The following is a 12487-nucleotide window of genomic DNA, read 5'->3' as shown; positions in this document are numbered from 1 at the left end:
TGCTGGCCTTCATAGCGAGGGGGATTGAATATAAAAGTAGGGAGGTCTTGCTGCAGCTGTATAGGGCATTGGTGAGGCCGCAGCTGGAGTACTGTGTGCAGTTTTGGGCGCCGCACCTGTGCAAAGATATTTTGGCCTTGGAGGGAGTGCAGAGGAGGTTTACTAGGCTGATACCGGAGTTGAGGGGGTTGAGCTATGAGGAGAGGCTGAATAAACTGGGCTTGTACTCGTTAGAGTTTAGAAGAATGAGGGGAGATCTCATTGAGACGTATAAGATGATGAATGGGATGGATAGGATAGAGGTGGAAAGACTCTTCCTGCTCAAAAAAGACAGTAGGACTAGGGGGCACAGCCTCAAGATAAAAGGGGGGCGGTTTAGAACGGAGTTGAGGAGGAACTTCTTCACTCAAAGGGTGGTGAATCTCTGGAATTCTCTGCCCGTTGAAGTGGTGGAGGCTGCCTCGCTAAATATTTTTAAGACGCGGGTTGATGGGTTTTTGATAGGAGAGGGGATTAAGGGATATGGGGAGAGGGCGGGAAAGTGGAACTGAGCAGCGACAGATCAGCCATGATCTTATTGAATGGCGGGGCAGGCTCGAAGGGCTGGATGGCCTACTCCTGCTCCTATTCCTTATGTTCTTATGTCCTCCTTCACTGTTATGAAAGAGTTGGACTTTGACACTGGGCCTGAGGGATACTGCCTGGATCTCACCTGAAGCGAGTTGGAAGGACAAGATAGGATCAAAAGAAAAATCATGTAAAAAAAATTGGGTACGGGATGGCAAATCGGACACTGATTGACCTTCTGAGGAAGTTAAGGCCCTTTTGATTCTGAAATTTTTGGGCTTTGATTCCCAAAAAACTAGGGTTGAATAGGGTGGCATGGTGACAGTGGTTAGCATTGTTGCCTCATAGCGCCAGGGACCTGGGTTTGATTCCCGACTTGGGTCACTGTCTGTACAGAGTCTGCATGTTCCCCCTGTGTCTGCATGGGTTTCCTCCAGGTGCTCCGGTTTCCTCCCACAATCTGAAAGACGTGCTGGTTAAATGTATATTGGCCATGCTAAATTCTCCCTCAGTATACGTGAACAGGTGCCGGAGTATGGCAACTAGGGGATTGTCACAGTAATTTCATTGCAGTATTAATGTAAGCTTACGCGTGACACTAATAAATAAACTTTAAATTTTTACACAAAATATATGAAAAATTAGTTTTTAATTTGAAGGTCACAAGATTGACTTTTACACAAGTAGACACTGTAACAAGGGCGGCACAGTGGTTAGCACTGCTGCCTCACAGCACCAGGGACCCAGGTTCAGTTCCAGCCTTGGGTCACTGTCTAAGTGGAGTTTGCACTTTCTCCCCGTGCCTGCATGAGTTTTCTCCGGGTGCTCCGGTTTCCTCCCACAGTCCAAAGATGTGTGGGTTAGGTTGAATGGCCATGCTAAATTGCCCCTAGTGACAGGGGATTAGCAGGGTAAATGTGTGGGGCGTGAGTGGGATTGTGGTTGTTGCAGACTTGATGGGCCGAATGGCTTCCTTCTGCACTGCAGGAATTCTATGGTTCTAACTATAGCATAACCTGATAATCAGCATTGTTTCAAACTTCTTTGTGTTTGTATTTTATTATGGCAGGCAGTGTTTGAGTGAATCTGCACTATAGCCTCCCTATTGCCACAACCTCCTTGCTATGGTGTGGTGCCAAAACCTGCATGCAATGTGCCAACCGTGGTCATATTAACGTTTAATACAGATTCGACATTACATTTCAACTTTTACGTTCCATATCTTTTGTCATAAAAACCTGTATTCCATTAGGTTTTGATGGCTTGATACGCTATGTATTGCTGTTTTTTAATGTTTTGTGAATCTAAACCCCTAAATCTCTCTTTTTCGACATCACTCAACTTTCTCCATTCTGAGTAAAATCATTACTTTCTTTTTTTCAGAAATGTACCACTTTATACTTCCTGACATTGAATTCCGTCGGCCATTTTTCCTTTTGTGCTTTCCATCATTTTATCCATATAAATAGCTTTCTCATCTCCTCAGTATTATATACTACATCGAATCGTAGAGTCAATGGGCCGAAGGGCCTCTTTTGCGCTGTATGATTCTATGATTCCATGAAAGCTCTTGAGTGGGAGTTTCCAGCCATGCTTGCCCCAAAACCAGAAAATCCCATCTGAGGTCAACGAACCTTTGCATGGTCTGCCCCCCGCCCCACCCCACCCCACCCGTGGCGGGCCATTTGGAAAGGTTACCCCTTTTGTATTGTCTACTCTACAGCCTTGCAGCACAATTTGCATATTGGACAAAAATAAAACAATTGCGAGTAATGCCTCTGCTATCTGCTTTCTGACGTCTTTTGGCAGTTAGGGCTATTAAGCCATTAAGGTCTGCGGGCCTTTCACTTTGCCAGGTTGTTGTAGACAGTCATATTTCATACATCCTTTTGCTTTTCATTAGTAAGCATTTTATTATTTAAATAATAAATAACAGATTTATTATTTAAATGACAGATTTGTACACCTTTGGGGAGGATTGGAGAGAGTGTGAGGAGCAGTGGGAATGATATAGTATCCCTACCGTGCAGAAGGAGGCCATTTGGCCCATCAAGCCTGCACAAACAACAATCCTAGCCAGGGCTTATCTCCGTAACCCCACCCTGCTAATCCCTGTGACACTTACGGGCAATTTAGCATGGCCAATCAACCTAACCCTCGCATCTTTGGAGTGTGGGTAAAAACCCACACAGACACAGGGAGAATGTGCAAACTCCACACAGCCACCTGAGGTTGGAATCGAACCTGGCTCCCTGGCACTGCGAGGCAGCAGTGCTAACCACTGTGCCACCCTTGATAATAAATAGCCATTGTTTTGTTAGCCTAACAATGTGTGCACCAGTGGAGTACCAATTGATAAGAGCAGCTGTTTTTGGATATAAATTTCCGTTAACCTTTGTTAAAATGAATTACTGATGGACGAGGTGCAATTAGCAGGGCTGACTGTACACTGGGTTAATCACCAATTCTCAACTTTTCCTTTTGTTTTCTTTTTGACAATCTCTTAACACAAACACCAGTTTCTCCTGTTTTAGTCGATTTGAAGTTTCATCAGTCACTTCACAGTTCCGCTTTCAAGTGTTAGTCTGATTTCCCCAAGTACCTTAATCTCTGCCTTCTTGAGGCTGGAATGCAATGATCCTGTTAAACAGTTAACTTTACATTTCAAAGAAATTTAAAAACCTAAAACTGTGTTTCAAAATTATTCTGAAGAACGGCAATGTATTTTGCATGGGAATGTTCCTATTCTAACCTGATCTTGAATGTGTTGCTTACAGCCCCCTTCCCCACAGTCATGACTAATCCAGATAGGAACTAAAAAGGGCTTGACCTACTAACACCTATTCACCCCTGTTGCGATTTAAAGAATTAGGTTGTGCACCAGGCAGTTTTGCTCCTGAAAGGTGTCTTATAATAATTCTGATGTTAAGTCCGAGTAATTCTGTGTTTGAAGCTTTATACTTATTTAACGGTGGTGGTATTGCACCAGGGATACTGAGGGAAGTGAGTGGAAATTGTGGAAGTGCTGGCTATAATCTTTTCACTCTTCCTTAGACTTGGTAGTGCCAGTGGACTGGAGAATTGCAAATGTTACATCCTTGTTCAAGGAAGGGTGTAAAGGTAAAGCCTGGAGTGTTTCTCTCCAGAGAAACAGGCTGGTTTCCTCTCCAAATCTTATAGCACTCTGCCTAAAAAAAATGCAAGTTTCCTGCCATCACATAGAGGGGAGTGAGGCCTCAACATGCCTGACTGTACAGAGATCAGGGTGCCATGTGTAAAGGACCTTGATCATAAAAAGAATAAATCATCCCCGCAGACCACCACAAAGATCTCAGGGTCTTTGATCTCAGGGGATCTCAGATCCTCTCCCCACTCCCTATTGGAGTTGCCATTTCTCTTTCCCCCCACCCCATGATAACTAATACCAATGATAACATTGGTCACTCTACAACTGATGCAATAGTAACATGTTGTAAGGGTCAGCTGACCCAGTAAACTGTATAACCAATGACAAAATGATGTGGTGGTCAGCTGACTCAGTATAAATAAGAAACTGCTATGGTTTGTGGGAGTTTGGAATGGCCCAGGGTGAGGCCTTAAGTGTTGGAGTATTGAAGTTTCTTTATTAAACCTTCTTAGATTTATAAGTTGAAGTAAATCTTGTTTTATTTTGTTGCCTACAACCGAAGAGTTCCTTCTGGTGAGTTAACACCCACAACTTATCAGAGCAGGCACGTACCTCTCCCCCTGGATGGCCGTCACTGGCATCCCCTACTTCTCTGTCCATTCCTGCCTTCCCCATGAGACTCCCACGGGGTCTTCCCCTTGGCACAGTGGTTTGGCACTGCCAGGTTGCACGAGTATGATGCCAACCTGGCAGAGCCAACCTGTGCCGGGGACAGTGCCAGTGTCACTCTCCTGAGGAGCTGTACTCATCTTTGCATCCCCAGGGAATTCCTTATGACAGGTTCACATCTGCTTGAATTTGTCGTAAACGTGTTGATGTGTCAATATATGGCCAGGGGGTGGAGGGGGCGATGTCAGTATGCAGCGAGGGGACCGGTTAATAACATTGAAATCTATTTAAATTTATGTAAAACAGGTTCCTGCCTGTTATGGACATGAACCTGATGACACTGCTGGTTGGGAGACCCAAAATTATGATCTGGCCAGCGACTTCTAGATCTTGAGCCCCTGCTTGCATTGGCATGGATAGCAAGCACACCCATAGAAACTTACAGCACAAAAAAGGTCCTTTGGCCCATCGTGTCTGTGCCAACCATCAAGCACCTATCTATTCTATTTCCATTTTCTAGCATTTGGTCTGTAGCCTTCTATATGCTATGGTGCATCCAGTCTTCATCTGAAAGCTTCTTACATATTATGAGGGATGGCTCCCTTACCATCCTTTCAGGCAGTGATTTGCAGATTCCCACAGCCCTCTTAGTGGGAGAACTTTTCCTCAAACCCCTTTCAATCTCCTGCCTCTTACCTTAAATCAATGCCTCCTGGTTACTGACCCCTTTAATGGGGGAACGTTCCTTCCTATTTACCCTATTTATGTTGACGAGGAGTACATGGATTTCAAAAGGTATTTAATACAAAACTGCACCACAAACCTGTGAGTGAAGTTGTAGTTTGTGGTATGAAATGACGGTGACAATATGGATACAAACTCGGCTGAGTGACAGACAGTAGTGACTAATGGATGCTTATCAGGCTGGAGGAAGAGTTGCAGTGGAGTTCCCCAGGGACTAGTGTTGCAATTCTTGACCTTTCCTGAGACATATTAATAACTTTGATCTTGGTTTAGAAGTCATTTCAAAACTTGTGGATGACACAAAACTTGGATGCATTTGAATTATGATGAGAATAGTGTAGGACTTCAAACGGATATCGACAAGTTAGTGGAATGGGTGGACAAGTGGAAGATGAAGTTAAGTGTGGAAAAATGTGGGTTGGTAAATACAATGTGCAATTCTGAAGGGGATACAGGAGCAGAGAGACCTGGGTCCATATGTGTATCAGTCATTGAAGATTGGAGTACAGGTTGAGAACACAGTTAGTAAAGCAGAAAATATTCTGGGCTTTATTAAAAGGGGCATAGACTACCAGAGAAAGGAGGTCATGCTGAATTTGCACACGACACTAGTTCAGCCTCAGCTGAAGTATTGACTCCGATTCTGGGTGCCACAACTTTAGGGAATATATGAAGGTGGAGAGGATGCAGAAAAGAGTCATGACAATGATTCCAGTAATGAGGAACTTCAGTTACGAAGGTAGGTCAGAGAAGTTAGTACAGCTTTTCTTGGAGAAAAAAAGGCTGAGAGGAGATTAGATGGAGGTATTCAACATCATGAGGGGACTGGACAGAGTAGATAGAGAGAAACTGGTCCCATTTCTTAAAGGATTGAGAATGAGAGGGCACAAATGTGAAGAAATTGGCAAAAAAAGCAAAAGTGAAATGAAGAAAAGCTTTTTCACACACTGTGGAATTGAGATCTGGAAAGCACTGCCTGGCAGTGTGTTGGACCCAGGTCCAATCGAAGAATTAGAAAGGAAATTCAACCATTGTCTGAAGGGGAAGAATGTTCTGGGAGAAGACAGGGAAGTGGTACTCAATGAATTGTTGGCATGATGGGACAAGTGGCCTCCTTCTGCGCTGTAACCATTCTGTAATTCTGTGTTCATGAAGGGCAGAATTGTTTCCCAGTAGACCCAGTGTAAGCAATGCAAAACAGTATCTGAAGGAAGGGAGCCAAGCAGCTTTTAACAGCCAGGCCCTATATCCCCATCTGTAAAGAATGGGATGATTCCAAGACCAATAAAGCAGGAATGGGAAATGAATTGGACCCATAGGGACAGGAACCCAGCACAAGGTAAGCGCTGAAGGGACATTGCCAAACCGATATAGTAAAAGAGAGGGAGAGGAGGGGCCAGAGCAGAGGAGGGGAAAGGATTCCTGCCAGTGGCAAACGTCCACACCCTGAACTCCCAATGAGCTCAATCTTCCAGTTGTGGCAAAAATCACATTGTGGCATAGATCTTGTCATTTTAAATTTGAATGATCTCCTGGCCTGCCTGAAGGACGCACGGTGGCACAATGGTTAGCACAGCTGCCTCATAGCATCAGAACCCAGGTTCAATTCCAGGTAATTGTGTGGAGTTTGCATGTTCTCTCCGGAATCTGTGTGGATTTCCTCTGGGTGCTCTGGTTTCCTCCCACAGTCCAAACATGATGGGTTTGATTGATTGGCCATGCTAAATTGCTCCTTAGTGTCAAGGGATTAGCAGGGTAAGTGGGAGTTTCAGCTCACATTTAATATTGGAGAAAATAAAATGTTGTCAGGAGGGAAATTGGATGTTGGGTTTAGGTGTTAAAATCTAACCCAAATTGTTTGTAACCTTTTAAACTTAGTTTACGTTCTTCGTGCATTTTTATTGCCAAACCTCATCACAGAATCCTACAGTGCAGAAGGAGGCCATTTGGCCCATTGAGTCTGCACTGTCCACAATCCCACCCAGGCCCCATTCCTATAATCCCATGCATTTACCCTAGCTAATCCCCCTGACACTAAGGGGCAATTTAGCATGGCCAATCCACCTACCTGCATATCTTTGGACTGTGGGAGGAAACCACAGCACCTGGAGGACACGGGGAGAAAATACAGACTTCACACAGATAGTCACCCAAGCAGGGAATTGAACACTGGTCCCTGGTGCTGTGAGGCAGCAGTGCTAACCACTGTGCCGCCATCACCTGGCTCAATGCAAAGGTGCCTACTCCTTTGCCAATGTCAACCTGTTCTCTTGAAAGAAAGAACAATTTTCCCTGATATAGCACATTTGATGAGTTCAAAAAATTTTGAATTTATATAGGAACTTGCATGCCCTAAACTTTTCACAGCCAATCAAGGATTTTTGGAGTGCAGTCACTGTTATAATGTGGGAAACATAAAGTCAACTTTTGCACAGAAAGGTCCCACAAATGACAATGTACTAATGACTAGTTAATCAGTTTTTTTCTCTCGGTGGTCAAGGGTTGATTTTGCCAAGACTCTGAGGAGAACTCTTGTGTTTTTCTTCACAATGCCATGGAATATTTTATGTCCAATAGAGAGACCAGTCAGGGTCTCCATTTAATATCTCTGTCAAAGGTGGCACCTTCACCAGTGCAGTTCTCAGTCTGGTCTTGGTGCTCAAGTCTCGGGGATGGAACCTGAACCTGAACCCACAACCATTCTGACTTAGAAGTGACAGTGTTACCTAACACTAAGCCACTAAGGAGTGTGTGAGGGCACACATAGCATGGCTCACTCTGAAAGACAGTCTTATCACACATCAATCTACTGTGCTATTTGATACTCACAGCCAAAACACACAAACAAATTATCTTGTCTTTATCACATTGCTGTTTGTTGAACCTTGCCGAGTGCAGATTGCCTGTCAAGTTTCCTATACCACAACAAGTGACTATACTTCAACAATCCTCCATTGGCTTTGAAGCACTTTGAGATGTCCTGAAGTTGTGAAAGATGCTATATAAATGCAGTGACTTTTTAACTGTTTTTTGAATATTATTGGGCAGAACAATTTGGGCCATTTAAAGCAGAGAATGGATTTGGGATGCAATGAAAAATATGGATCTTTTAACAGTTAATCAAAGCACAATTTGATATGAAGTGTGACACTCAATTAATGAGTTGAACGGCTTCAGTTTGAATGTTTGCAATGATAAATTCATTATGATTGTGGTATCTTGCATAGTAAGCACTGACTGCTGAGTCATGAGCTTACCCTCACAGCAAGAAAGCATTCCTTTGCTTTGAACATTCAGTGGGGAAAATACAATTTAGCTGGAAGCATGCGGTTGGTGTAGAGATCAGTATATAAAATGTATAATGCAGGAAAGTTTCACCAGAATATGCAGTTGCTGGAACAGCCAGATCCATTAATCAAATGTTAAATTCACCAACTATGCAGCTGCCGACAGAATCTAATACAGCGCTGCTGTATTCACTTAAGCACCACCCTCATATAACAGTTTTGAACAGAAAGGTACATTTTATTAGGAAAAGAATCATTCCAATATGCATGACTAGCGATGCAAAATCATTTTAGGAGACATGGCTAAACAATATGATGACTGACCTTATTCAACAGCCCTTTATGTGTTTGCTTGGTGTTGGCTGTCTATACTTTTTATTGGGGTTTATCTCATGGTAATTTTTATTCCATTAGGGAGGAATCATTGTGATGCAGAAAGTCACTTTTAAAGCCTCCATATCATATAATTTCAGCACTGACTGCAGGTCCTATTATCTTGCTTTTTTTTGTCCTCATTTCTAATTCAACCGCATGTTATTGTCATGTTCCTCTCATTCATCTTCTGTTCAAAGCATTTTACCGTCAACCTCACCATCATTCTAACCCCTTCACACCTTATTTCCATCACATTCGCAAGTCAGCAGCACTCCCCTGGATGTCTTTATCTCAACAATGTCAGGGCCGGAATTACTGCATTGCATTTCCTTCTCCTTCGACCCAACATAATTCTTCAAAATTTGTTTGTTATTCAGTAGTGGAAAGGACTAAGCAGGTGGCAGTTTAATCTGTGGACACATTTCCACAACAAAGATTAATAACTATTTCAGACTATTGGCTTTCAACAGCATCTGTAGACACTGTTGACCATTGGAGGTATGCTGTATCTTATTTTGTTCTGTTCTTTCATGAGACTTGAGCAACACTGACAAGGCTAGCATTTCTTACCCATCCCTAAGTGCCCTTGAAAAGTTGTCGGTGAGCTGCATTTTTGATAGGGGTGGCACAGTAGTTAGCACCGCTGCCTCACAGCGCCAGGATCCCAGGTTCAGTTCCAGCCTCGGGTCATTGCCTGTGAGGAGTTTGCACATTCTCCCCGTGTCTGCTTGAGTTTCTTCCGGGTGCTCCGGTTTCCTGCCACACCGCAAAGGTGTGCAGGTTATGTTGATTGGCCATGCTACATTGACCCTAGTGTCAGGGGGATTAGCAGGGTAAATTTGTGGGGTTGCGGGAATAGGGCTTGGGTGGGATTGTGGTCAGTACAGATTTGATGGGCCAAATGGCCTCCTATACTGTAGGGAATCTGTGGTTCTGGGTACAGCCACAGTCCCTTTTGGGAAGGAGCTTTGGGTTACTGTCATCCAGTGTCATGTCTTTGTTCAAAAGTGCACAGCTTCAACTCAAGACCACAGTCCTGCTTTAACACCTTTGTTCACCAATATTAGCCCCCTAAATGGCATTAACAAGTTCAATGTCAATATGATCATGGTGTATATACAGTGTATGCACATCCCCATAATGACATTTAATATGCATTCTGTGATTCATACTCTATGTAACTGAGGATTGAGCTGAAGACATATCGACTCATTCAAATGTTTATCTTCCTACAGTTTTCTTCATTTCTATTGTTTTTTGTTTTGTTGAAAGCACCAACATTCAGAAGTCTGAAATTGTCATCTGAAGTGTGAAAACTCATCAGGACAGACCTGTCGGGCATCTCAGTACCAAGCACTTAAATCAAAACTACTCTGGAACTCTGATTTGCACATGAACAGGCTTCCATCCACATTTGAATCTCTGGTCTCTAAGACTTATATCAATCTTGGATATTTGCATGTCTGGTCAGTAGATGATCACTGTTCTGTCACCCATGCTGGATACTTGTTCAGCTGGCTTCCAGGGCATTTCCATGTTGTTGACCATCTTGGACATCTTCAGTGAGGATAAGCTACGATCTATGTTATTTTATGTAATTTTATGTAACCTCTCTTTCAGGCATCGCCACCATTCTATCCTGACCAATGGTGTAATGGTTTCAAAGGGTATACCAAGTTGCCAAATGATTTTTGCATTTGGGTACTAGGTTGTTGCCATTCCGGGCATTCTTGCAGCTTCCCTTGAGGATGTTTTTAAGCTATCATTCATCTCAAGAATCAGTGCCACTAGTTTCCAAGACAATGCCAAGCGACTTTGTTTGATGTACACCTTTACAGTGGACTTAGAATAGAATCATAGAATCCCTACAGTGCAGAAGGAGGCCATTTGGCCCAACAAATCTGCACTGACAACAGCCCACTCAGGCCCTAAGCCCATAACTCCAGGTATTTACCCTGTTAGCCCTCCGACACCAAGAGGCAATTTAGCACAGCTAATCCAGCTAACACGCACATCTTTGTACTTGACTCCAAGTAACCACCATAGTGTTATTTATGAGCCCAGGGAGGCTGACAAGTTTTTAGACCTTCTCCTGATTATAATGCACAATCAGATAGCAATGATGGACTTATTGGCTTTAGTGAGATGAACAGTTGAGGTGAAAGTTGGTCAACTTATGTGGAGGAATGTGAATGGCAGCTCATCTCCTTAGACAATAGTAAGCCTGTCTCATAGTAACTGATGCACGAATAGGTGTACATATCATAGCTTTCCGTGATAACCTAGTCAGAGAAAACAAAGCCATGCACCGCATTTAGTTACCAAAGTAGACCATGGTTGGAGTTCAGATTTCAGTCAATCTCCTTTATCTTTTCATTTTTATGTTGTGAGGGGTTGAATCAATGAATTATTTTCCTTCCTCTTCCTGGTTGGCCAGTGCTCTGCTCCAGTTCTCTGCTAATGCAACACTGAATTAATTATTGCTATGATGTGTGGGAGTTGGCTGGCTGCAATATTCCAATTAAATTATTTTCCCCAATATGTGGAAGTAGCTGGCCCTCTCAAAGTGTCTTGTCAAGATTGAGAGCTAAGTAATGTGAACTCAGAGACACGCACATATCACACTTCCCTTTAGCAAATAATCAATTTTATCTCCTTTTTCTTACCTTTCTTTGCAGTGTTTGAGTTATTATTGTCATACGTATTGGTATACAGCGAAAAGTATTGTTTCTTGTGCGCTATACAGGCAAAGCATACTGCTCATAGAGTACATAGAGGAAAAGGAAAGAGAGGGTGATTTCATTTTGTAAAAAGGAACAGGAAAATCAACCCTTTTCAAGACGTTGGCCAAAATTCTCCGGGCTTTCCATCAAGCGGGATTTTCCGGTCCGGCCAATGATGACGCCCCTGCCACGGATTCCCTGGCTGCAGAGGTGCGAGCCACAGAAAAGCCCGTTGACATGGGGAGGATCAGGCAATCCCATCACCAGCCAATGGCGGGGCACCACAAATCACGCTGCGATGGTAGAGGAAAAGATTGTGGGAAAATCCCACTCTGTGATTATTTGTCGTTCTGCTAATGACTGATGAATCACTGCAGTACATCTTTCAGTGACACTCTTGTCAAATGCTGCTCAGTTGAGACCACGGTTTAGTTAAATATTGTTGGATGGCACCAAAATATTGAATTATCATTTGGTTCTTCCATTTTATCAACATAAAACCACAGAGACATTTCTTTCATACCAAAATGCTTACCTCAATGTGTTCATAGTTTGAATGATTTGATTATAACTATGTTAATCGGGGTGATCACATTCAGTGCTGCACTACCAAAGCTTGGCTAAGGTGGTGTTCACATGTTCATAGACCAGCCCGAGAGATGGAACTGGATAGGTTAATTTTACAAACATTTGAACACAATTTACAAGCACCCTATAAACTTTGCACATACAGTGATCTTGAACCGTCACATGCTTATGAATGATAATGTAACTCCTCAGTTTTAAAATGACTTCTCAGTTTGATATAGAGACTACAGATGGCCAAAGACAGGCAAGTAATTTTGATCATTAAATCTAGTAAAATTATATCCTTTCCCTGAGCTGTTTGCCCTGAGGTTCCAGAATAGCACTAGTTACTCAATAAGGTTTGTACCAGGACAAATGTGCCAGGATTGCATTCAGAGTGCTTTGACATCTGTACGATATTGTGAGTA

At 43.0% G+C, this 12487-nt stretch overlaps 1 protein-coding gene across 8 annotated transcripts in view; it reads left to right on the top strand.

Moving 5' to 3' along the window:
* Positions 1-12487, top strand: part of mecom (MDS1 and EVI1 complex locus) — a 738436-nt gene that overhangs the window by 228964 nt on the left and 496985 nt on the right. The window lies entirely within an intron of this gene.

Source organism: Carcharhinus amblyrhynchos, chromosome 3 (assembly GCF_965287045.1).
Source record: "Carcharhinus amblyrhynchos chromosome 3, sCarAmb.v2.hapA, whole genome shotgun sequence".
NCBI lineage: Eukaryota > Metazoa > Chordata > Chondrichthyes > Carcharhiniformes > Carcharhinidae > Carcharhinus > Carcharhinus amblyrhynchos.
This window is presented reverse-complemented; position numbering and strand designations above follow the sequence as displayed.